This window comes from Pleurodeles waltl, chromosome 1_2 (assembly GCF_031143425.1).
Source record: "Pleurodeles waltl isolate 20211129_DDA chromosome 1_2, aPleWal1.hap1.20221129, whole genome shotgun sequence".
In the NCBI taxonomy this organism is placed as follows: Eukaryota; Metazoa; Chordata; class Amphibia; order Caudata; family Salamandridae; genus Pleurodeles; species Pleurodeles waltl.
The window spans coordinates 883,295,740-883,321,633 of NC_090437.1; the positions used below are offsets into that span (position 1 = coordinate 883,295,740).

Genomic DNA, 25,894 nt, shown 5'->3' on the forward strand with positions numbered 1-25,894 from the left:
ATTTTATTTTAGCCAGATAGGTAAGTGGGTCACTGCTTTTAGCAAAGATATCCTTTTAATACTTGCAGTTAATAAATTGTAATCCTAATATAGCACAGTGAGCCATGAAGTGCATGTGACTGCCGCACCCTGTAACCCTCAATGTTTTATGCAACAAACACCTAGTACATTGATTTGTATACTTACATGATTTATTGTCAGTGTATAATATGTATGTTATGTAAGCACTCTGACACCTTGCACTAGGATGAGTAGCGCTATAAAAGAAATAAAATAGTGGTATTTACATTGTTAATTGTGCAAATAGTGGGACAAACCAACACATCTGTCATTCTTACAGTGCATGCATTTCTCTTATAAGCAGGGACTGAACACAGTCACAGTCAAAATCATGCCTCTCTTAGGTACTTGTGAAGTGATAAGCTGGGAGCCTTACTTCCCCCTCCTTTCCATTTGCATCGAAGTGTGAGCTTCAAACTGCTCCCAGACGGAATCAGATTTGAACAAAAGGAGGCCTTTATCTTTGCCCAAGCTGCAAGCGCAAATACATTTGAAAAATCCCTACCCCCCCTGCATGTTGCTGCTCAGAATGAAAGCTGACTGTGCAGGCGATGCTAACATGTCCCTGTGTCTGAAAATTACACAAGGACAAGTTCAGCATAGGCAATAAGGCAAAGTTGTTCTTCACAAACAGTACCCCATCACTGCTCTTCTGAGCACCTCATTTTCAGGAGCTTACTTTATTTTGAGGCAGTACACTGACACCAGGACAATAAAAACTCTTGGAAACGTTAAACTTATGCTAATGCTTCAGATTACATTTTAAACAGACAAAAATAACACAATTCCTTTACTTTCACGAGATACCACACACTGCTTACACCATAATATACATTTTAACCCTAATGCCATGTTAAAATACAAACTATGGCTATTGCTTACTAACACCACCAGCACAAACATAATGAACATTAACCACAACGTTTTCGCTCATCTACATATGCCTCTTCTGTCCCTAGACTCCTCTCACCTCTTCCCAGTCTCCCCTATGATTTTACAAAGTCCTAACTTCCATTCAGGTGGCACATCTACTGGCTCTATGACAGTAATTTCACTCCTTTGTGTCTTTATGCACAAATGCACAAGTTGCAACATTAACCTTAATGCTACTTGTAAACAAACAGATCCCACAATCGTAGAGCCAGTCTGAGAATCCCTCCTCCATCCATCCACAGGTGTAAGCACCCCCCAAACTCCTCTCCCTTTCCAAATTTCCAAATCCAAAGCTTCACAATCTGCCTTTAGGTTCTTTTAACACTTTGCCCAACAGTGTTTGTACTTACACCTCACCGCACGCTCTAACAACAATTACACTGCATATTTTATGCCTGTTCACCACGCACAACAATTAAAGATATATGCTCTTTCAGGTCTGGTCTTTCACTTATTAAATAGTTTAAGCAACACAAACGGGCCTCTTGGTTTTTTTTTTTTTTTTTTTTTTTTTACTTTTTCAAACCTAGCCTATACAACATTACTTTAGTGTACCTTAATTACATGTACTACGTGCAGTAACATCTGACGCCAAAAATAAGAGCAATGTATAATAATAATGTGTGTGTTTCGCAATAGAATACAACTACATATTTATTAATACCACTACAACTCAGGACACACTGCCTCTGCAACAGAACACGTTTACATTAAGATAGATTTGGCCTACTTGTGTTATCCCCTCTAACTTCCCTCAGTGTGTTTTTTAAAAACAACAAATAATCCTCATCAGTAATATTTCATAACACTTTAGTAGGTGTGTCCTTTTCCCGCCCTTACCTTGTGCACACACACTTGCATGTCACTCTTTCTATTTGCACCAGAATCAAATGAGGTTACCACTCAGCTTCTAAAGCAACATTGTTTTAATATCAACAGGAGTTACTTGTCCCAGTATTCACCAAGGAGTCAGTTTAGTTTCTTTTGGGAGAACCTCCCCAGCTATTTCCTACCACAAGTATATTATTACTCCTGTGTACTCATAGCTAATTGCATCATCATGAGGTCTCCTTCTTCCCCTCACCAAGGGGGTAGTTTCCACATTAGTCCAGGAAACTATTAGGGATCCGTCAACAAAAATACTAAAAAGTGCAGTGAAAGTGATCTAAAAATGCCTCTATCACTCAGCTACAATCTAACATTAGTACAGCTGGGATAGGGTATGTTTAAAAACAAATATAATGTGATAGGAACAAATTACGTGTCCTTCACACATATCAGGTCAGGTCGACATGTTTCAGCCCACTCTTGCCCAAAAGGTTCATTGGCTTTCTTCAGGACCAAAAAATTATCGGATCCCAAAGTGCCCAGATATGGGTTTTACCTTCCTGGCCTTCTCAGTCTAGTGCGATGACTTCGCAAGCTCCATAATTGTGGTGCCCAACTGCTCCGATGGTGAATACATGTATAGAAAGGTCATATTGTTAATTAATATAATTTCTTTGATATAACAACTTTCACACTTTTTTCTAATCTGGAGGTGTTCACTCATACCTTACTTTGTGCACAACCCTAGATCAACTAACAAATACCACATATTCAAAATGTATTTACATGGTCTAAAAGATAATGAACATAAAAAATAAAAATAAAGATAAAAAGGAGAACATTCCTCTCTATTTTTGTATTTCTATTTGTGCAGCAGGTGTAGTCACCCCAGGACAGTCTGACATCAAGGACATATTGAAAATAAATTATTGCTTCCATTTTACTATTTTTTTTTTTTTTTTTTTTTACAGAACACAAACATACCATTTCCTCATTTCCTCTATCTCTATGCCACTGCACTCAATGCCATGCTATTGTAGACCACTGTACTCTACTACACCCTATTCTGCAACACTGAACTATCTGCCACTGAACTCTCTGCCGCTCTACTCTGCACTACTCTACTCTGCTCCACTCCACTGAAATCCATGCAACTACAGTCAATGCAAAAGAACCACTCTTCTTAATGCCACTCTATGGCACTGCACTCTAATCTTCTATGCACCTCTGCACTCTACGCCACTGCATGCTGCACCATTTTACTCTGCACCACTGTACTCTGCAAGACTGCATTCTCTGCCACTGAACTCTGCACCACTGCACTCTACACCTCTCATCTCTGTGCCAATTCACTCTACGTCAATGCACTCTGCACCACTGTAATCGACTCTATGCAGCTCTATGCCACTGCACTTTACACCACTCAACTCTGCACCTCTGCACTCTATCCTGCACCACTCCACTTATCCCTGCACCACTTCACTCTACTCTGAAACAACCCACTCTACACCACTGCACTCTACGTTGCTCTACTCAATCCTGCATCACTCCATTCTGCACCACTCTGCACTATGCCATTTCACTCCACTCTACACCACTCCACTTACACTATGCCACTGCATTCTACGCCAGTGCACTCTACACCACTTTACTCAAACCCAATACACTCTAAACCACTGCACTCTATGCCAACATACCCTGCACCACTATACTTTACGGCACTTCATTCTAGGCCACTCTACTCCACTCTGACTATCTCCTCCATTAAACTCTACTCCACTCTGTTCCACTCCACTCTTCTCCACTGTATGCCAGTCTGTGATACTACTACACTCTACGACGTTCTACGCAACTCCTCTAAGCTGCTTCATATCACTTACCTCCATTCTGAGCCACTTCAGTACTCCACTCTGTGCCACTCTACGCCACTCCAGTACTTCAGTCTATGACACTCTACTTCATGCCACCCCACTGTACGACACTACTCCACTTTATACTATGCTGTCATTCCACTCTACGCCATTCCATTCTGGCAGTCTACTCCACTTTACATCACTCGACTCTGCAAAACTCTAGTCCACTTTATGCAACACCCGCTTTGCCACTCCACTCTTCTCTATACCACTCAACAACACTATGCCACTGGACTCTAACACACTACTCCACTCTGTCACTCTATTTCACTCTACAGCACTGCACTTCGTTCCACGCCCTTCCACATAACAACACTCTACTCCTTCCACAACACTAAGCCCCTCCACTCTATGCCACTCCATCAGTCAATCAGTCACTATACTTGTAAAGCGTGGCTAGTCACCCGCTCGGGTCTCAGGGCGCAGGGGGGGGGAGCAGTAAGTGAGTAGTCGTCGATGAACAGAGGGGATCAGACAAAGAGCCAGGTTTTGAGGTCTTTCCTGAATTGCGATAGAGTGGAAGATCTTCTGAGGTGGATGGGAAGGGAGTTCCAGGTTTTGGCGGCATGGTGAGAGAAGGATCTTCCTCCGGCTGTAGCCTTCGGGACGCGTGGGGCGGCAGTGAGGGAGAGGTTGTCAGAGCTGTCTGGTGGGTGTGTAGAAATGGAGTCTGCAGTTGAGGTATTCTGGTTCAGCGTTGTGAAGGGCTTTGTAGACGTGCGTGAGAAGTTTGAATGTAATTCTATTGTCTATTGGGAGCCAGTGCAGGTCCCTCAGTAGGGGGGAGGTGTGGCTGTGTCTGGGGGTGTTCTTGATGAGATGGGCCGAGGCGTTCTGGATGCGTTGCAGTCTTTTCCATACCTTGGTGGTGGTTCTGGCGTAGAGTGCATTGCCGTAGTCCGGGCTGCTGCTGACGAGGGACTGGGTGACTGTTCTTTTGGATTTGGTTGGGATCCATTTGAAGATCTTCCGGAGCATGCACTTAGTGTTGAAGCAGGCGGAGGAGACTGCGCTGACTTGACCGTTCATCGAGGATGCTGAGTCCAGGGTGAAGCCGAGGTTGCGGGCATGGTCAGTGGGGGCCGGAGTGCTTGTGAGGCAGTGGACCACCAAGAGATGTTCCATGACGAGGACTTCTGTTTTTTTTCAGTATTTAGCTTGAGGGAGCTCTCCTTCATCCAGGCGCTGACTGCCTTCATTCCATTATTGAAGTTGGCTTTGGCTGTGTGCGGGTCATTGATGAGGGAAATGGTTAGCTGTGTGTCGTCGGCGTATGAGACAATGTTGAGTGCATGGTGTCTGGTGATAGTAGCTAGGGGAACCCTGTAGAGGTTGAAGAGAGTGGGGCTCAGAGAGGAGCCCTGCTGGATGCCGAAGATCATCTTGGTGGCCTCTGAGTAGAAGGGGGGGGGAGTATCCGTTCTAGTGCCTTGTCGCAGATGCCAGCATCATGGAGACGAGTCCGTAGAGTGCAGTGGGAGATGGGGTAGAAGGGGGCGGACAGGTCAAGGAGGATGAGAGCTGCAGTCTCACCCCTGTCTAGGAGGCTGCGAATGTCATCTGGCGGTGAGGAGGGCGGTGTCAGTGCTGTGGTTGTTCCGGAAGACTGACTGTGAAGGGTCCAGGATTTTGTTGAATTCGATATGTTTGATGAGTTTTCTGTTGACAGTTTTTTCGATGACTTTAGCTGGGAAGGGGAGCAGAGAGATGGGCCGGAAGTTCTTGAGGTTGTCTAGGTCTGCAGTGGGTTTCTTCAGTAAGGGCTTGATTTCAGCGTGTTTTCAGATTTCTGGAAAGGTGGCGGTTTTGAAAGAGTGGTTGATGATGTGCCGGAGTTTGAGTGCGATGGTGCTGCTTGCTTTGTTGAAAATGTGGTGGGGGCAGGGGGCGGAGGGGGAGCCGGAGTGGATGGAGTTCACGATGTTGAGGGTTTCTTCATCAGAGATGTTGGCCCAACAGAGTAGGTTTGGAGGAGCTTCAGTGGTGGATATGACGGTGGTGGGTGTGGGATGGTCCTAAGTCGGGAAGCTGTCCTAGATGTCTGCTATCTTGCGGTGGAAGTAGGTGGAGAGGTTGTTGCAGAGTTCTTGTGGGGGGGAATGTCCGTGGAGTTCGCTCTGGGGTTTGTCAGTTTGCTGATGATTGCGAAGAGCTCTTTGCTGTTGTGTGCGTTGTTGATGATGCGCTCCTGGAAGACGTTTCTCTTGGTGGTCCTGGTGAGTTGGTGGTGTGTGTTTATGGCTGTTTTGAAGGCTTCGTGGTTGGTGGGGGTCTTGTCGATGCGCCATTTTCTTTTGAGGCATCTGCAGCTTTGTTGAGACTCCTTGAGGTCGGGGTGAACCAATTGGCTTTCATTGATGTGCGTCTGTTGGAGGGTTTGTTGATGGGGGGCTAAGGTGTTGTTGCAGTCTAAGATCCAGTTGTTGAGGTCTCGGGCAACTGTGTTTGTGTCGAGGTCGTCTGGCGGGGTGAGTTAATGAGGCTGATGAATAGCTGGTCCTTGGTGATCTTGTTCCAGCTCCTTTGGGGGGAGTGGCAGGGGGGTGACTAGGTGTCAGTTGGGGGATTTGCTGAAGGTAAAGTGAATACAGTGGTGGTCGGCCCATTGGCGTCCGGTGATCAGGCTGATGGAGATGTGGTTGCTGGCGGTGAAGATGGGGTTGAGTGTGTATCCGGCGGAGTGAGTGGGCGAGGTGATGAGTTCCTTTAGTCCAAGGTTGGCGAGGTTTTCAAGCATCGTTGAGGAGTTGTTGTCCTTGAGGTTCTCCAGGTGGAAGTTGAGGTCCCAGAGGAAGATGTAGTCCTTGGAAGCAAGCGCGTGGGTTTTGGCGAGGTCAGTGATGGTGTCGCAGAACAAGGGGCAGGGGCCAGTCGGCCTGTAGATGAGGGTGCCCCGCAGAGTGGTGTTGGGTTGGTTCCAATCTGGAAGTGGAGGAGTTCCATGTTGGTTGTGGTGCCTTCGGTGTTGGTAGAGAGGTGCAGGGATTCTTTGTGGACAATGGTGATGCCTCCCTCGGGGCGGTTCGTGCGGTCTTTGTAGTTGATGTCCAGAGCCGAGGATGGGTTAAGCCAGGTTTCTCTGAGGAATGCGACCACCGGGGATGTTGCGTCGATGAGGTTCCAGAGTTCGATGGCGTGCCTGTGAATGGAGCGTGTGTTGATCAGGATACATCTAAGGTTGTGTTCTGCTTTGTGGGTCCTCGGGGAGGGCTTGAGTGGCGGAGGCTGGTGAATTTGCAGTGGTGACAGGTGAAGGGTCCGTTGGTGTCACTTGGTGATGCCTTCTTACAGTTGTTGTCGCGTCCTGCGTTGAGTGCAATGAGTGCTGCTGGCATGTAGCGGTGGTAGGCAAGAGATCCAGGGGTTCTGGCACTGGTCAGGTCGCGGACAGGTGCAGATGGGCTTGCATTAGGCGTGCCTTCAAAGCCTCCATAACACTCAGCTCTACTCATCTCCACTACACATCCTCTACGCCACTCCATGCATCTACTTTACAAAACTCCATGCCACTCTCCTTCACGCCACTTTTAATTATGCTGAATAGCTGCCAAGCTGGTGTACAACATTGCTAAATCATATTGGCAAAGTCCAATAGCTCTTGCCAATGCTTGTTATCTTCTATCATATGAACAGGGTCCAAATTGATTGAATACATTAATAAATTCTAAATTAATAAAATAAATAAAACCTAAAATACACCATGTTACATTCAAAACAAAAGACATTGTGCATATCTAGTGTACGCAAAATATTAGATCTTTCACAGTTACAATATAACTATCCTGCAAACTACCATACATATGACTTACAGGTGCAAATGTTGCCCATGTGTGCATTTTATTTTCCTGTTTGGGAATTTATGGGCAGAGGTGGAAGTCTGTTGTCTCTTTCAGGTACATCTTTGTTAAAATCACCTTTGAGGGGAAATGACAGGAGATGGAGGAAGGCGAAAGCTGAAACACTTCACCCATTTTTGTGGTACTGCCAGTAAAAATTAATTGAGCACTATTCATCCCGGTTTTCTACTTCCTCAGTTCTTTCTGTGGATGGTTGTTCCTAGTTATGGGTGTGACAGTTACCCATTCAGCGTGAATTAGAGCCATAAGCTACTTCTTATAGCTCTTGGTTATGAAAATTGTGTGTGTTTATGTGTGTGTGGTTTCTTCAGTGAACATATGTGTATATAGGTACACAAAGGTTAAATACATTTTATGGTTAGGTGAGAATGTCAATTAAAAAATTCAATTTGAAACAAACAAAACCACTGATACTCGTCATCAATGATGTTCTTTAAGATGTTGCATTGTTGTTATCAATGATATCATAGTACATGTCATGAGTAATGTAATATATTAGATAAACAGCATTATTGGGCGAGGGCATGTTTATATTTATCTTAGAGCACAAGCTCTAGCTACAGGAGTTATATGAGATAACTGTAAATGGTAAAATTCAGTGGTTTTATTTGTTTAAACTTTTTAAAACAAGAAGCTGAGCAGGAAGACTTCATTCCCCATCATCAGTCTGCACATTGCCTTGTATGCTCATCCTTACTGACACCCAGGACCTACTTAATGGTGACCGCAGAGCGGATGCACCTAAGGCAAGGTTGTCTGCACTTGTCCACCCATGTCAAGTGCCAGGAACCCTGGTCTTCTCCCTACCCATCACTACTCTGCTGCTCATCCTCACTTTCAACCCTGCCCACCACTCGCCGCACTACTGCCACGTTGCACCACACAATATGGAGGGAGTGTTCACATGTGCCTTCTGCAAGTGTTCATCCACTGTCCCACACTCTGCACCCACCACTCCCACACAAACACTCCACTCATTCACACTCACACAATCCAGCCACCTGCTCAAGCTCACACAGACCAACTACCACCCACACAACACAAACGTATTCATGCTCCTCAACATCCGTTTGGTCACCAAATATACCACGGAGATATGGGACCTACTGCACTGTTCTTCCACAAGGTTACATGACTAAGCCCAACCTCTGCACTAGACATCTCTACGGTCATCCTTGTCAACTACAATATCTCCAGGCAAGACCATCAGCACAAGCCCTGAGGCAAAGTTGCCATCATACTCTGACACCATCAGCAGGACCATCTTCATGAACACCCCCACAAGCTATAAGGAACAGCTCACTTTAAAGATGTGCATCACAGCCAGCTTCTTTCTTGGCGAAACCTTCGTACCCCGCACCAGTTTTGCAACGACATCACAAACTTCATTGCAATCCTCATCAACACCTGCACTTTTATGTAGAATATCAGAACACCGCAAACTGTACAGTCCTAGAAAAACTTGTTCTCATTCAGCCAAACCAGACTCGCCCACCCACACCATTAGACAACTATTGGACCCGATTTTCTCCTCAGTCGGCAACATCACAGTTGACAAGCCAGCAGTTATTATGTGGACAGGCCACTCCCTTGTCCGTTTCAGCATTCCCATCCCTCACTACTACAGACTTACCATCTCAACTTGTCAACCGCATCTTATTGGAAAGAGCCCGACCACATGCCAGCTAATACTCAGAGGATCTCAGGCTGACATAACGCCACTGCAAGCAACTGGAGCACAAATGGAGAATAAGTCAAGGCACCACAGAAAAAGACATCTTCAAATCTGCCCTAAGATACTACCACCAGTAGATACAGAACACCGAGTGCACAACATTTTCACATCACATCTATGCCTGCACTCACAGCAGCAAGGAGATCTTCACCGTCATAAAAGATTTCACTGTGCATCCTGCTGCCTCAGCAACATCACCCCCGCCGATGACCTTTGCAACAGGATCTTTGAATTCTCGTATACGCTAACTTTGACCTTCAACCGAACCACATCATCATTGCAACTCCACATCCCATCACAGTTCAGAAACAGCACTCACTGCTGCCACAAACGACATCCACATGACCTTTTGACAGAAGAAACAGAGTAGTCCTCATTCTCCTGGACCTCTCTGAAGCATTTGACACAGTTGCACAATGGTGACATCACTATTGTTGAAACCGCCGCTACCATGAAGACCATCCATCCAGGGGCACCATCTGACCTTTGCCCCCACCACACATTCACCAAAGGACTCCTACTTTTCAATGGAACACTAACACCTATTCTCAATGCCTCCAGCAATTCAGCCACATTACCAGAACACCAGGACACATGCCACCATCATGCCCCTGCGCAGGAAACCATCTGTTAAGCCAACCATGCCCTCCCACTACAGAGCCACCACCTCTCTAACATATCCGGTCAAGTTCCTACAGAAGCTAATCATCCAACTCCTCACTGACCACCTCAGCAACTACCAGCCCCTCAACGCAATGCAGTCTGACTTAAAGACCAACCACAGTACAGGAAGCAACACTCACTACTGCCACAGACAACATCCATATGACACTTAACAGGGCAGCCCTCATTCTCCTGGACCTCTCTGCAGCATTTGACACACTCACACCCCATCCCCATAAGAGGCCTGCTCAGAATTGGCATCCAAGGAGCTCCTGGATCTTCTCCTTCTCAATGGCTAGAACACCAGCTGTTAGCCTGGAACCTTACTCATCGGAAGGCTGCAAGGTAATCTGTGGAATGCCACAATGTTCATCGCTCAGTTCCACCCTCTTTAAAAACGTACAAGGATTTCATCCAGGGTGATACCACTGCAAGACATCAGCATCCTCGCTGACAACAAGCAACTCCTACTCTTCTTCTCATACCGCAACACAAGAAACAAGTTCACCCCGCTGCATGACTGAAGTGGCTAACCTGATAAAAGCCAAGTACCTCAAGCTCAACACTGACCAGCCAGAAGTAGAGATCTTCAGCAAGAACACCTCGCCAGTGTTGGCTGACCAAACCATACCCTGCACCAATGCCAGGAACCTCAGGATCATCATCAGCAGCAAACTGGACATGACCACACAACTCAATGCTGTCACTGCATCCTGCTTCCATACTCTGAAGATATTGAGGAAGATCTTCAAAAGGCTCCTAAGCAACAAAAGAAATACCATCACTCATTCCCTAGTCACCAGCAAGTTGGACTGCGGGAACACCCTCCACACTGTGATCACCAAGCAACTTGCTGGAAGACTACAAACCACTTGGAACTCAATAGCCAAACTCATCCTCAACCTCCCACACATAACTCACATAACACCACGCTTCAGGGGGCTCCACTGGCTCATGATACACAAAAATGCTCATTTCAAAGTCCTCGCACACACATATAAGGCACTACACAACGTACGCTCCACCTACCTGAACATTTGCATTTCCTTCCACCAACCACTCAGACACCTCTGCAGGACTCCTTCTGGAACTTATCACATTCATACACATAACTAGATGAGGAGGACGGGTATTCTCCTGGATCATGGGCAAACCTTCCACTCCACATCAGAGCCTCCTACTCTCTCCTTGTGTTCTGCAAGAAGCTGAAGACATGGCTTTTCATTTAACCAACTTACCTTAGGCAGGGGTAAGCGTGCATACCTACTCAGTGGCAGGATACTCTTGCGGGTGATAGTGCGTTTTATAAATACACATAACATGGAAAGAGATAAAATGCAGGTGTGCAGCATGTAATACACTATTATCAAAAGACGAAGCCTAAAATGGGCCCAGAAGCCCCTCACCTCCCTCAACAATGATAATAAGTAAAATGTTATGCTTAGAAGAACTGCATTTATATATGTTGACATGATGTTTTCTATGTGCATTTTTTACAAGGAAAGTAATTAAGGATAAATAGAGCACAACAATAAATAAAACACATATTTGCAGTTACATAAAATCACAGTAACTAGGCCTTTGGAGTATAGCCCTAGGTACATAGATAGAGAAGTCCTGTTGCTTTGGTTATTATACATTTTTTTTTGCATTTCTTCGTCTCCATTATGATGATGTACTGGCTGCAGGTGTGCCTAGAGCCACCCAGATGTGGTGAGCTTGTATGGTAGATTTGTGGGGTTGCTGGTCATGATCACTTTGTAGAAGATGTAGATGTTTTTGAAGATTGTGCAAACTGGCAAGAGGGGTGTCATGGCCTGTCCTTTGTGGTCTTGTACTGTGCCCTATAGATTTGTGGAGAATGGTCTTTGAATGTGTTATGGAAGTTTTAATATGTGGGTGAAGTTTCTGCAAGAGGCTGTTAAGAGCCTCAGAGTAGACATAGTCGTTCCTTGTGAGGTTCTACATTGAAACCTCTATTTGAAATGTATTTTAAGATAATTAAATAAATCATCTTGAAGAAATTTCTTCTGTATGGACATTACATGGTTTAACAGGGAGCCAGTGGCGTTTCATCAGGGTGGGGGGAATGTGGTGATATTTCTTCACTCACTAAATGACGCATGCTCTGGTGTGTAGGATGCCTTTGAGGGTGGCATTTATATGTGAAGTTTTGGAGGCTTTTGAGCCGGGTGTTGCATCTATCCAGATGCCAAAGTATGAGTGCTTGAATGGCTTTCTGAGATAGCTTTCTGGGAGTATCCATTTTGCTTCTTTAGTGTAAAGATAGTAACAAGCTGTGTTGATTTTCTTTGGAGATATTTCAACCCTATGTCCAGGGTGAATGCAAATGGCTTGGATAAACGTTGGGGTTCCATCTAGGTTCTTGTTGTTGAGTGGTATTTGGACTAGGTGTTGCTTGTTATTCTTGCCAAAAAGTTAGAATTTGGCGATGATAAAGGGAATATTTCTTATGTATAATCCCTCTTTTTTTAATAATTTTTTTTTTTTCCATCTCAAGTGATATCACCTGAACATCATTGTCCGTAAATGGATCTTCAGTTGTTTTCCCGTTCAAAAATGTATTTCAAAAATATAATAACTGGTAGTTATGTCCCTCGCCAAAACTATCTCACGCCAACAGGAGAGCATATTCACTAGTACCAATAGACTACACACCTGTTCCCAGTGACTAGTTGGCAAATCTTTAAACACCATGAGGGGTTTTCTGATCTTCCTAATCTTGTCACCCTTATTAAACTCGCCACAGTCTTTTATTACTTTTTCAAAATTGAAGTCCACTCTTAGCCATCAATAACTCAACCTGAACTGTTCTTTCATCTTAAAAATGCCTTCATGACCCAAGTGGGCAAAGTCAGTTAATCAAGATCTCAAACTGGTTGGCGGAACTAATCTTGCACCACACAGAAGTAAACAGCTGTGTGTGGAGCGTTCCACCTTTACCCTTTTAAGCACTTTTAGTTCTTCACAATATGCAGCCTTCCTACTCCTACAATACCCACCTTTACCGATTTACAAACTTTCTCCAAGAAAGAGTCACCAGTTAACTCATTTAACATCTTTTCCTCTGTGATACTTGTGTGATTAGATACACTTTAATGGTGTATCCGCTCACCATTCCTCCTCAAACTCACACTTATCTTGTCACTCAGAGACCAATCTAGATCTAGCTTTTTTCAGAACACCTGATAAATATTTAATTGTGAATTGAAAATCCTGCAATCCTACTACCCCTTATAAATTATTCATGAAATATTTAAGTCCCTTATTTTCAGAACGTTTTGTAATAGCTTGTGATCTGAGAATACTCTAAAATTGATACCCCACAAAAAGGTTTTACATTTCCGGATAGCCCAAAACACTGCCAATTTCTCTCTGGCATCTGTAACAGGGACACAAGGAAGACCAGGGAAAAACTGCTCAACTTGGGAACTTCCTGCAGGCAAGCTTTTAATCTATTTAAAATCCACTTCACAATCTACAGATCACTCAAATAATTTCCCATTCTGTAATAATTCACAAATAACAGTCCCATTAGCAAAATTTAGAATGAAGAAAGAATAACATTCTGCGTAATCAAGAATGTCTGTACTATATCTTTCTTAGTAGGACTAGGTAGATTCAGAATAGTTTGTATGAATTATGTTTTAGGTTTAATACCATCACCAGTGATAACGTTATCTAAATAACTGATGTTGATCATGGCAAATTTACATTTGCTAGCCTTGAGAGTCAAACCCTTCTATCCAATACATCTCACTATGTTTAGAATGATACACTGACTAGTCCATCAAACAAAAAAGCCATAATACTGTGGAAAACAGATGCAGCAGAACATAACACAAAAGGCAAGCGATTTAAAACAAAAATATGTGTGTGTGTATATGTGTGTTTCAAATTGGTTACAAAGGCAGTTATGTCTTAGACTGTACTTATTGCTCAACTTGATGGTATGCTGAGGTTAGGTCTAATGTAGTGAAGTGCTTTGCACCAGCTAGCACAATAACCATCTCAGCAATATTTGGTATAGAGTACCTGTCTAGAGCAACTCCTTTGGTTATCTCTCTACGGTCCACACAGAGTCTTACATCCCTGTTGGACTTATATGCTGCTACTAACCCCAACCATTCAGTCGATTGCACCGGTTCAGTGATCCTTTCAGTACATAGGGCCATATGTACAAACACTTTTTCCCATAGACACAGAATGGGTAAAAACCTTTGCTACATCTGGCCCATAGTTTCTTAATTTCTACCTTCACAGTTTCCCTAGAACTAATGGGAATACTTGCCACTTTACTTGCTATAGGAACAGCACTCTCTCTTAACGTAATATAATGACTGTACACTTTAAGATACCTAATCTTCTCAGAAAATAGCTTGGAAAATGAACCCACAACGGTACCTGCCAGATCATTGCCACAGCTGACCTACACTTGTGGTTCAGCATTGGGTCTGAGACTAATGCCGATTACTTTTTGGTGTGGCAAACTCAGCACTGTGTCTCCTACAATGGAACATGAACCTTTCCTTCAGTGACATTCCCTCTAATTTCAACGATGATATTGAAGTATTCTCCTAGTTCTGCTGGATTACTACCATAACCTTATGCTTTCACATCAGGATGGTTGAGTCAAACAGTATCTTAAAACTTTTCCTAGTATACATTGTCTGATATAAGTGAAAGTTGTGCCCCAAATTAATCGTCATGCTCATCGATTGATTGCAACTACATCTCTGGAATTGGCACAACGCGTGTCATTTATACTATTTGCTTCAACCATTACTTGCAAAACAAATTCATCCAACACTCCTCACACTTCTAAAGCGTTTGGTCAAATGCCTCTTTCTTCCACATTTTTGCAAGGCAGTTTGGATAAGACAAATCACCTGGATTGCTACAATGGTGGCATACAACGGTAGCATACACCACTAGACTTCATGTTCTATGGGGAATTATGGGTGAGCTGCATATACAATCATTCACTTTGCTCCTTTTCCTTGCATAGCTCTGCTATACATGCAAGGGGATGATTAAACTGTTTGACTACCACTAAAACGTATGAGAGAGAGGGATTTTATTTGTGCATAGTTCCTCTTCGACTCTATCGTTGCTGCACCATAACATAAACTAATCCCGTGTTCTTTCATCTGTACTGTCACCAAAATTGCATGTAGCGGCCAACTTGTGAACAGAAGTGACGTATTCCTTTACTGATTCCATTTCTCTTTGTACACGTCTGCCAAAATGGTATCTTTCTATATCAGTGGACACTTTTATCTTCATTGTCTGTGATGTCAGGAAGGTTCTTAAATACTTTCAGAACATAAACAATAAATCCACACAGAGGCATTTTCTCTGCAGATAGATTAGACCCAACCTAATTTGAAAAAAAGCTCTTCCATTTTTACTACTTATATTAGCAACGCTACTTATCACTGTTGGTCGAGCATCCTTCACTCCTTGTAGCGTTAACGGAAGAGTGGGGATGCAGGGCATGCACAAGGTTGCTGTTGGTCCTGCGTCCTTCATTCCTGTGGTCCTCTACGAGGATGTAGGTCTTGAGTTTAAAATTGCTTCTGGTGGCTGCAGAGTGCGCACTGCTACACAGCAAGCATTTTAAGATAAATTTGAGTGCCGGGGGAGCGCAGAAATGCAGAGTTTCAAAACTTAAGTCTTACTATTCTGCTACTTCTGAGAGAAGTATTCCATAAAATATCTAGGTGGCACCATAATAAATAAAATAAGTATCAGTGTACTTGGCAATAGGAACACGAGGAAGAAATGTATTTTGGGCTATTCAGTGCTGAAAAATACAACACCAAAAGCAGTGCTAATTGGAATAGTTTCATAGGTGTAAGTTCTAGGAAACGCAGTAAATTAGTCATAGGAAAAAGAAATAGCACATTGTATAAATTGTTATGCAGTACTCCGGAATCTGTTGGGAAAAGAAAATGTTGGAATCCATAAGAGTGAGGAGTTGGGTACTTCTGCTGACGGTTTCCAAGAATATTCACCTCTTCTAAGATGAACATTCTCAGAACAGAGGTGTCATGCAGTTCTAATCCGTTGCTACGAATGCCACACACATCACTACATAACAACAGATAGCTCAAGAAAATAATGCTGTTTTCGTTGTTTAAAAATCATCTGAAATGCACTTAAAAACCTCAGCTAAAGTAGTTTCCTGAATTTCCTCAATAAGTGTTAGCTCCACGGTCCATAACTCTTTGCCATGATATCACCTCTGCCCTGATAGATGCGATTGCCATGCAAAAAGTTTACAAACCAGTTTACATATCACATTACCATTATGAAAGTGATGGCTATGAATGTAGTATTATTTAGTGTGTGTGTGTGTGTGTGTGTGTGTGTGTGTGTGTTGTCAATTAATGATAATGTGCTTTTAGGTGGTGGTATTTATTGGGATTATTTTATTTAGTGTAGGAATTATTGTTTAGATGCTTGTTTTAAATTATTGCTTGCAGAGCTAACCATAAGTGGTGATTGTCAGTGGCTTTAGGTTTTGTTTTGTAACCATAACTTCACTTTGTATGTGTTTTTGTTAAGGGCGTTTTAGCTTTTTTTAAATATATGTTAAGGTGTTATAGTCAATCCCAAATATAATTTTACCACTTTTCTTCTTGCCAGTAGAAATTTATGTAATGGTTTTCCATCTATTCATTCCCAACCCTGAGATTCTTATCCTCTGCACCAGATATTAATTTTGAAGTAAAGTGCAAAGATGCCGAGGTGTGGATTGATGGTGTCTGTTTCTTTCGTGTTCTTCCTGGAACTTCATACTCCTTCGCCTACTTTCACTTGAGGCGTCATGTCATTGTCAATGTGCCTAAGAAGTAGAGACCGAACTGTCCCATGCTTAGTTTCTGGTCACAGAAGTTGCAGGTAACTATTTTCCGCTTCCAATTTCTTCTATTCTGGTGGATGACTGAGGAACTCCTAAAAATGAAATTCTTGATGTGATTCTCCCTATCCCCGATGTCCCTAGTGCAGATAACATCTTCATTCTCGGTAGAAGCAGGTGATGGTCTTAGAATCCCCTGTTTTGTCTTTCGTGGCTCAGAGTTGGAATACAGAAATATAAATATACCCTAGTTATGAACTGCACAGATGTGGTATAAGAATATATTACCTTTCCACCAATTAAACCCATAGAATGTTCTCCAACTTGTCAAAATGTTGTGGAAATTCTGCCCTCTTAGCCAGTTGTGCCAAATCTGTAGGCTTTGATGCGACTCCATAAACTTTTTGTGCGTTTAAACATTTAGAGTTCACCAACAACACATCCCAAAAGCCAAGTTTAACCCCAGCCCAATACTAAACCTCAAATTTAGTGAGGACATCATTACTTTTTTTCTTTTTTTTTTTTTTTTTAAGTGGTGCCAAATTTTGCCATTAGTTTGCCGACTTAAAATCAAGTCTGCGAACTTGACACACCTTTTGGCAAGTCGCCAATTTCTGCATAGAGTATGGGTCCATGAGTTTCATGTTTTATGAAATCTAGGCAGAGTCCGCGAACTATGGGAGGGAGTTTAACACATGAGTTCAAGAGTTTCATTGTTCACAAACTCTGTACAGTTTGCAAACTTCATAGCAGAGTCAGGGAGGGTTATGTCTTTAAGGGTTGAATTCATTGAGCCCAGGCACAAAACCATATTTTCTTTTTAATTTGTAAACTATGAGCCTAAGTCTGGGATTTAGGGGCTGTCCACCCTACTCTCTTATGTAGGCTTGATTTTTTTTTTGTTGTTGTTTTGATTCAGGACATGGGGACCAGGACTGACTTTATTACTGGTAGCGCCCTGTGCAACAAACCCTTTTGGCACCACCCCCCCCGTGACCTCCTCCTTATATTCCCGGAGTCCCATCCAACAAAAGTGCCTCTCATCTCTTCATAGACCCTGTCTCACATACATTTCATTTGTTTTAAAGTGCTGGTAAAGGCTGGTTTTACTAATCTACTCAGCTTTCCACAGAAAATACAGTTCTGATCTTTACAGCAGGCATGTTAACACTCTGTGCTACTTTATGGCGAGTCAGAATTGCCACCGGACAAAACTCCATCTCTCTCTGTCAGGAACATTAATCACAAGAGTTATCTCAACATTTTTATTGTTGCCTGACAGCTGGATGGACATGGAACTTTGCTTCATTCAGGTGCTTTTAAATTCTAAGTTATTGCTAAACGCAGTGCCCCCTCCCCTGAGGTCAGCGCCCCCTCTCCAGGTCTGCACCCAGTGCGGCTGCACAAGTCGCCCCCCTCCCCCTCTTAATTCTGGTCCTGATTGGGACTATGCCCTGCATCTTGTAATGGTAGCCACAAGGCAGTATTTACCCTGGCAGCTAGCCAGTTAGAGACCTGAGGTCCTCAAACTAAAGTCTAGGTTTCTGAACCCACAATGGAAAACAGGGAAGGGAAAAGCTCTATCTTCCAATCAGATTTGTTTAATTTTTGATAATTTTGGATAGATATAGATATATATACATATATAGTTAGGACCTAGATTCCATTGTTAAAGAATGTTTTTAATTTGGCTATATCTTTGGCACCATTTGACAAATCTTCAGGAAACTTTCACAAAAAAGTGTACCCAAGGGACTTGGGCTTGGAAAGTTTCGGGGTGATCAGTCAAGCGGGGACCGAGAAAAAGGCAGGTAAAAAAAAGTATGTTTCCCATTTTAATTCGACACAACAGCAGCCTGAAATGCTGGATGGAATTACACCAAACTTGGCAGGAAAGTACCTCGTGGTCCAGAAAGAGTATTTTTTTGTTGTTGTAGTGCTTTCCTCTTATCTAGTTTCTAAGCACTAACATAACACAACAGAAATGCACTTCTGAGGTCAAAGAAGACTTTTATTGTTGTTAATTCTTCCCCAACCACAATATTTATGAATGACGAATTAGTAGCTTTCAAGTCCGCGTTAATCAAACAAAATATATCAGTTTGCAATATACACAGCAGGTTATATTTATAAGATATTGAATGCAAAGCAAAACAAATACTTCACCGTGTGGGAACTATCTACAGCTTCATCTTTCTAAGGTCTGCAAGCTGATGACCCCTGTCAGCCGCGAGAAAGAGATTCATCTACCCACACGGGATTGCTGGCAGCTGGCGCCAAGCTCCAGCACGAGGTCCGGCAGATTCGAATCTGACTCTCTGCAGCCTGTTACATTAGTTACAAAGGTGTGCCCCCTCCTCTCAGACCTGGGAAACTGAGCAAGCCTTTTGGAGACTGGCCAGGTCTCCAAGACTACTCCTGTTCCCAAGCTCAAGCGAAGAAAAAACAACACCCATGTACTCTCTCTTATCATGTCTAGTCTACTGTGAGAAAAACATCTTGGTTCAAAAACACAGCTTGGAAAAATACAGCTTGGATTCTCAACTGCAATGTCTAACTCCACGTTAAAGGCAATAGGCAGCTAACCTAAATATCAAATGCAATGTCTAGTGTCATGTCAAAGCCAATAAGCATCTAAGCTGAATACAAAATGCAATGTCTTATATCATGTCAAAGCCCATAGGCAGCTGAGCTGAATACAAAATGCAATGTATAATATCATGTCAAAGCCAATAGGCAGTTAAGCTGAATACAAAATGCAATATATAATATCATGTCAAAGCCCATAGGCAGAATATCTAATAGCATGTCAAAGTCAATAGGCAGCTAAACTGAATACATCATGTCAAAGCCAATAGGAATGCAATGTCAAAGCCAATAGGCGGCTAGACTGGATACAGCATGTCAAAGCCAATAGGCAGAATACAGAATGTAATGACTAATGCAATGTCAAAGCCCATAGGCGGCTAAACTGAACAAAACATACCATGTGCTACTGGTGAACATTGAGCAACTAATATGCGCAGTGGTGAAACACAAAGTCATTGGTCAAAACAAAACTTATCAAATGGCAGTACATTCCGCCCTTTGACCAATGAATTTTTGCTTCACATATCTCTTGTTTCAAACAAAAACAAAAAAAACATCAGATCAAAGCAATCCCTGTAAAGCAATAGAAGTGGATTAACACATTGATTTCATAACCTTTCACATCAGATACATCTACATAGAAAAGACTGGGCAATTTTTATACTCTGAATGAGTCTCTAATTCAACAGTGTTAGCAATTTGATGTGGCATGAGTTCTGCTCATGTAAAGGTGCACGGTCCACCTGAAAGGTTTTCTGGAAGGTAAGCAAAAGTCAGAGTTCCATACGAGAGGGGAAAAAAAAAAACACAGCTTAGTTCCAGTGGAAGAATGCAATCAAACAAGTTGAACTTGAACTGAAGGCGCAGTTTGCGCAAAATGGATCCATGGTGCTGGCACTTTACTCAGCCAGGTTCAGGTTGGGGATTCGGTCCCTTCCCCGACCCCACACGCACACACCGGAAGGGGGACCACACAGCACACTCTGGGACAGTGGCGAAACGTGGTAGGATCTGCAAAAGAAACAAGTATGACTTTTCTTGCAAATAACATTTTTCATTTAAACTGCACCCTTCCTCTTTCTTTCCCTGTTTTATAATCAGCAGGACGTTTTTGAGGCCCTTTGTTATATTTTCTGCAGGTTCTGGAGGATCACTTGGGGCTTCAGCCCACACATCAGCACTGAGGTTTTTATCTGCTGCGCCACAGCTTCCCTTTTCTTGCACTGTCAGAAGGGCTGGGGCAGACTCATTCTTTACCAAACCTCCATTCACTGCACTTTTGTCAATTTGGGCCATTCTGTCTCCAATTTGTATGAATGAATCAGATTCTTTTCTAGGTATCAGCATAATTTCGATTTTTCCTTGGTAATTTGCAGCAATCACTCTCCCTAAAACCTGATCAATTTGCCATTTCTGTCCTGGTAACTTTCCTCTCCCCAACTGCTCTGTGACTGCTTGCATGACAGATTGCTTTTGTGCGTGCTGCACAGTTTTTATCAAATCTAGGGGAATGTGCATCTCTCTCATCTCTGCCCACCTGTAAGTGGCTTTTTCTCTCAGCTGTTCACATTTCTGGGGCACCCACTTAGCCATCCCCACTAAGGCAGAATTCTGGGTGTACACTTCTCTCTCTGAATTTTTCTCATTAACATCTGCAAGGTAATTGAACCAGTTAGGTGCTAAAACATTAGCAATGAACCAAAAATCAGCGTAAAAATGACACATCTCACGTAGCTCTTGCTTTAAAATCTGACACACATTATACAACGCTGTTCCTTCTACGTGCCAGAAAACAACATTTCAGTCAATGAATCATTAGTAAAACAAACATGCTTTTTATCTTCAGTAGACACGAATTCAAATGGTGCACACAATTTCACCGGTAATTCTTTTACCTGTGGTACTCTAGCCCTGTCTTGCAAGTACCAGATCCATTGTATGATTCTAGCTAGGGGCACTATTTTCTTTCCTTGTTCTTGAGTTACATGTACATAAGTATTTCCTTCTTGCACTGCGCAGAAACCTAAAGTCTGCATTATTTCATTTGCCAAATCACAAGCGCGCAGCTGCATATAATTTTTCACAGTGACCATATACAAAAGTGTTAGGATTTCACTCAAATGAGGGCTATTCTTTTTCCAAAAATCAAACAAGCTAATGAAAGTCGTCTCTTGCTCTAAAATCTTTCGTTTTACTTGTGCATTTTGCAACGGTAACTCGTAAATCACATTCTGGTCTCTCTCGTCCGTGTTATCAGTTAAGGAATGCATTTTGGCTGCCAAAAACCCTGGCTCACATGTGCTCGGAGCTGTCTTAACCCCCTCATTACTGGAATGGAACAAGAAAGATTCTTCAAAAACAGCCCTTTTATAACTTTCAGTCGGGCTAATTTGCTCACGTAAATTTCTATTTTCATGTTCCAACTTCCTACATTTCTCCTGCATTTCTCTGTAAGCAGATAAAGGTATCCAGACCTTTCTGTCATCATTACTTCCAAAAGACACTTTTTCTACATATGAACAACAGGAATTATTTCTCAAAACACCATCAGGCATTTTAGCTACACATGCATTTTCTTCTGTAATTCCCCAAACAGAAAACAATTCACAGTTTTTCGTAGCACCATCAGGCAGTTTACCAATACATGCATTCCCAGACATGGTCTGCCGTGCTACTGTGATTCTCCAAAAAACAATTTCTGTAATTCTCCAAACAACAAAAAAACAATTACACTTTTAAAGTGTGCACTTAGAAATCTACCAACTCGTCAACACCCTCTTAATCACCTCTTAATGACCGACCCCACGACTCCTGGTACCAATTGTAGTGCTTTCCTCTTATCTAGTTTCTAAGCACTAACATAACACAACAGAAATGCACTTCTGAGGTCAAAGAAGACTTTTATTGTTGTTAATTCTTCCCCAACCACAATATTTATGAATGACGAATTAGTAGCTTTCAAGTCCGCGTTAATCAAACAAAATATATCAGTTTGCAATATACACAGCAGGTTACATTTATAAGATATTGAATGCAAAGCAAAACAAATACTTCACCGTGTGGGAACTATCTACAGCTTCATCTTTCTAAGGTCTGCAAGCTGATGACCTCTGTCAGCCGCGAGAAAGAGATTCATCTACCCACACGGGATTGCTGGCAGCTGGCGCCAAGCTCCAGCACGAGGTCCGGCAGATTCGAATCTGACTCTCTGCAGCCTGTTACATTCGTTACAAAGGTGTGCCCCCTCCTCTCAGACCTGGGAAACTGAGCAAGCCTTTTGGAGACTGGCCAGGTCTCCAAGACTACTCCTGTTCCCAAGCTCAAGCGAAGAAAAAACAACACCCATGTACTCTCTCTTATCATGTCTAGTCTACTGTGAGAAAAACATCTTGGTTCAAAAACACAGCTTGGATTCTCAACTGCAATGTCTAACTCCACGTTAAAGGCAATAGGCAGCTAACCTAAATATCAAATGCAATGTCTAGTGTCATGTCAAAGCCAATAAGCATCTAAGCTGAATACAAAATGCAATGTCTTATATCATGTCAAAGCCCATAGGCAGCTGAGCTGAATACAAAATGCAATGTATAATATCATGTCAAAGCCAATAGGCAGTTAAGCTGAATACAAAATGCAATATATAATATCATGTCAAAGCCCATAGGCAGAATATCTAATAGCATGTCAAAGTCAATAGGCAGCTAAACTGAATACATCATGTCAAAGCCAATAGGAATGCAATGTCAAAGCCAATAGGCGGCTAGACTGGATACAGCATGTCAAAGCCACTAGGCAGAATACAGAATGTAATGACTAATGCAATGTCAAAGCCCATAGGCGGCTAAACTGAACAAAACATACCATGTGCTACTGGTGAACATTGAGCAACTAATATGCGCAGTGGTGAAACACAAAGTCATTGGTCAAAACAAAACTTATCAAATGGCAGTACAGTTGTTTGGTGTAAATCCGTTCGATAGCTTTTGAATTATTAAAAGAAAACTTTGTAAATCTAGAGGTGCAAAGACCTAATGAACCCTCCAGATCTCGTGCAGAGATCTGATTGGCTTCCTATATCTCAACTGCAAAGTGTTGGCAGCCATTTTGAGACTTAGCTTCAGCCGAGCCTCAAAAACAAATGTGGAAAAAAAAGAAAAGGGAGCAGGGTAAGTTTACTTCAAGCCCCTAGCCTCAGTCCAGGTGTCCCCCAGGGCCCCCCCACCAGGCTTAAAAGTATTTCTTTTTAAAATCATGGTGAAATTCACAATGGATCCGTGGATTTTGCTGTGATTTAAAAACAAAGCAAAACAAAAGCAGTCTCCCCTTGTTTCTCTGTTATGTTGCCCCTGGGTCAAATCCTGGGATCATTTTGGGCAAAAAAAACAAAGGGTGTTGAACGGCCCACCTTTTATGGCTTTTAGAAGCCCTGGGGATCATCACCTCCCCGGGGCAAGATATTATAAAAATAATAGATGGGGGGCTCCTGCGGACCCCCCTATATCCTGGGTACCACCACCTCCCCGGGGCAAGATAATATAAAAATAATAGAGGGGAGTCCTGCGGACCCCACAGGGACCGCCACCACCCCAGGGCTACAATATCTAATGACTGGGTCCGCACTGACCCCTTGCCCCCGGGACCACCACCTCCCTGGAGCTAAATTGAAAACATGGAGGGGGGACACCCAGCCCCCCCTCTTGGAGTCATACATGCTCTGCACCACCCCACCCCTCACCCCCAGGACCGGCTTCTGCTTCCTGCTGAGGTTCACTCCCTTGCAAGGTAGCTGTTTGCTTTTGCTTGTCGAGAGCAGCTCCCGGCAAGCAATAGCAAACACTCCTCTTTTAAGCAAGCGGGAGCTATCAAAATTCTCCCACTTCCTGAAAGCTGAGATTTCATCTCTTTCCCTGCCCGAGATTTCATCACTGAGATGGAAGATTGGCTCCCGCATGCAGGGAGCTGCTACCTGTAGCAGCTCCCTCAAGGCTCGGACTGCAGGGGCCTTGAGGCTCCCAATTAAAATGGGAATCCTACGGCCTTGTCACTTTCTTTATTTTTCTGTCTCTCTCTCTCTCTCTCTCTCTCTCTCTCTCTCTCTCTCTCTCTCTCTCTCTCTCTCTCTCTCTCTCTCTCTCTCTCTCTCTCTCTCTCTCTCTCTCTCTCTCTCTCTCTCTCAATGGGATGTAAGAAGAAGAGAGAGAGATTGTCTATCCAATGGTCTCTCCATGCAATGACTTCAAAGTGCCACAGTAGCAGGATGTTTGGTACGTTATGTTTTGATGCAGACCAGAATAGTCTCACTTCTGGCCTACTGGTAAAGCTCTCGGACTGTCAGTAGGCTGAAGGTTCAAATCCTGGTATCTCATAGCATTGTGTTTCTTTATTTACTTGTGTTTTTAATGTTAAACAGTGATGGGACCGTTACGTGTTTTTCAAACTCTTTGGGGTTAATTGGCATACATATGTTTTGACAAAGCACAGTAAGGAGTCACCTGCGGCCTAATGGTTAAGGTGTCAGACCCTCACACAGAAGGTTGAGAGTTCCAGTCTGTGTGTCAGTTGTCATTTTCAGCTTTAAAGTCTTTTCAGCTTCAAATATTTAAGTTACAAACAGAAAGGTGATCTAAATTTTTTTATGTGCCAAATAATTAGTTTTTTCAACTTGTCAGAACATTTCTGATTGTAAGTGGCACGGGGTTGGGTGGTTATAGGGGGTTGGCGGTAGGGCCAGGCCCTTCAGCCATCCTCTGCAGTGCAGAACCAAAGGCAATGAGTGGCCCGGGGTTGGGTGGTTTTAGGGGGTTGGCTATAGGGCCTGGACAACCTCCAGAGCTGTGCGCGGCGGTGATTGGATTAATGAATAGTAATTTAAATGACTTTATATATTTTTTAAATAGAAATTCACTGAGAAAACAAAGGTTACAGGAACGTTATAGTTGGGAAATAGAATACAAAAAACAATCGAAATTCACCTAATAAACCAAAGGTTACAGGGATGTTATATTTAGGCTAACATTGTAAACGTACAAAACAGTAGAAATTCAGCTGTTATAATTAGCTATTTCAAGTAACCATAACTCGTGCTCTAAGGTAACAATAACTTGCGCTGTCGCCGTGCACTGCTAATTGCTCTGCGTATTGCTACACTCATGACATCTTTGATAACATCATTGATAATATCAGTGTAATATTTGCAGGAAAACTATTGAGACAACTGTGCATGATGGAGGCGCGAATTATAGTTATGTTTTTCCCCAAACTTTGATTTTCCTAGTTTTGCTAAAAAGACTTTGTTTGGGTAGAAATAAATTGTTATTAGTAAAGTCAACCTGACCACTGTTTTACATTGTGACTCCTGAGTGTATGCTTCCCCAGTATGGATAACATATGAATCCGATACCTTGTAGTCCCCTTTATCTTATGTAACATT

General features: G+C 42.8%; 1 protein-coding gene across 4 annotated transcripts in view; it reads left to right on the forward strand.

The window, feature by feature from the left end:
• Positions 1–25,894, forward strand: part of STOX2 (storkhead box 2) — a 410,255-nt gene that overhangs the window by 348,262 nt on the left and 36,099 nt on the right. The gene's annotated exons all lie outside the window — the stretch shown is intronic.